Here is a 1,663-nt window from a genome sequence, read left to right as displayed (position 1 = left end):
CGCTTAGCATAATATACTCTAGTTCTATCCATGTCATTGCAAATGGCAAGATTTCATTCTTTTTGATGGCTGAGTAATATTCCAGTGTGTGTGTGTGTGCGTGTGTGCGTGCGCACGTGTGTGTGTATATGTATTTCATATACCACATCTATATCTATATCTATATATACCATATATATAATGCAATATGATATGTGTTATATATATGCCATATATATAATGGAATATTTTATATATATATACACGCACACACACACACCACATCTTCTTTATCCATTTATCAGTCAATGGACATCTGGGCTCCTTCCGTATTTTGGCTATTGTGGACATTGCTGCTATAAACATTGGGGTGCATGTGCCCCTTCAAATCACTATTTTTGTATCCTCTTGGTAAATAACTAGTAGTGCAATTGCTGGGTCGTAGGGTAGCTCTATTTTCAACTTTTTGAGGAACCTCCATACTGTTTTCCAGAGTGGCTGCACCAGCTTGCATTCCCACCAACAGTGTAGGAGGGTTCCCCTTTCTCCGCATCCCCGCCAACATCTGTCGTTTCCTGACTTGTAAATTCTAGCCATTCTGATTGGTGTGAGGTGGTATCTCATTGAGGTTTTGATTTGGATTTCCCTGATGCCGAGCGATGTTGAGCACTTTTTCATGTGTCTGTTGGCCATCTGGATGTCTTCTTTGAAAAGTGTCTCCACAGAGCATGGGTGTGGCGAGACAGGAGGTGCAGGGCAGGGTTCCTGGGGACACGGCCTGCATTTCTGTGCCTCAGAGGTTTCCAAGACCTTTCAACAAATTACAAAAATGATTATCAACTAAGCTTACAGCTTTAATTAAGAAGGAGAAAAGCAATCTCTTCCTCTGTGCTGCCCGTGGAGGTGGCAGCCATCTCCTACTTGGTATCCTGGCCACCCTCAGAACCCCGTGAAGCCCAAGATCATTAAAAAGAGGACCAAGGAGTTCATTCGGCACCACTTAGACTGATAGGTCAAAATTAAGCGCAACTGGCAGAAACCCAGAGGCACTGACAGTAGGGTGCACAGAAGAATCAAGGGCCAGATCTTGATGCCCAACATCCGTTACGGAAGCAAGAAAACAGAGCACATGCTGCCCGGTGGCTTCCAGAAGTTCCTAGTCCACGGTGTCAAAGAGATTGAAGTGCTGCTGATGTGCAACAAATCTTACTGTGCTGAGATTGCTCACAATGTCTCCTCCAAGAACCGCCAAGCCACTGTAGAAAGAGCAGCCCAGCTGGCCATCAATGTCACCAATCCCAATGCCAGGCTGCGCAGTGAAGAAAATGAATAGACAGCTTATGTGCATGTCGTATTTGTGTTCATAAAACCATAAAACTACAAAAAAAAAAAAAGATGGAGAAAAGCACAAAACAGTTTGGCAATTGATGTCTGCTTGTGTCTAGGGCACCTCCATGTTTAGTCTCCCAAATTAAAACCTTATTCTTTTTTTTTTTTAAAGATTTTATTTATTTATTTGAGACAGAGAGAATGAGAGAGAGAGAGCACATGAGAGGGGGGAGGGTCAGAGGCAGAAGCAGGCTCCCTGCCGAGCAGAGAGCCCGATGCGGGACTCGATCCCGGGACTCCAGGATCATGACCTGAGCCGAAGGCAGTCGCTTAACCAACTGAGCCACCCAGGCGC

At 44.7% G+C, this 1,663-nt stretch overlaps 1 pseudogene; it reads left to right on the top strand.

The window, feature by feature from the left end:
* The first annotated feature begins 922 nt into the window (after positions 1-922).
* On the top strand, positions 923-1,312 carry LOC102737305 (large ribosomal subunit protein eL32 pseudogene; annotated as a pseudogene).
* Positions 1,313-1,663: the final 351 nt, after the last annotated feature.

Source organism: Leptonychotes weddellii, unplaced genomic scaffold (assembly GCF_054177405.1).
Source record: "Leptonychotes weddellii isolate Sample4059 unplaced genomic scaffold, ASM5417740v2 HiC_scaffold_26353, whole genome shotgun sequence".
NCBI lineage: Eukaryota > Metazoa > Chordata > Mammalia > Carnivora > Phocidae > Leptonychotes > Leptonychotes weddellii.
This window is presented reverse-complemented; position numbering and strand designations above follow the sequence as displayed.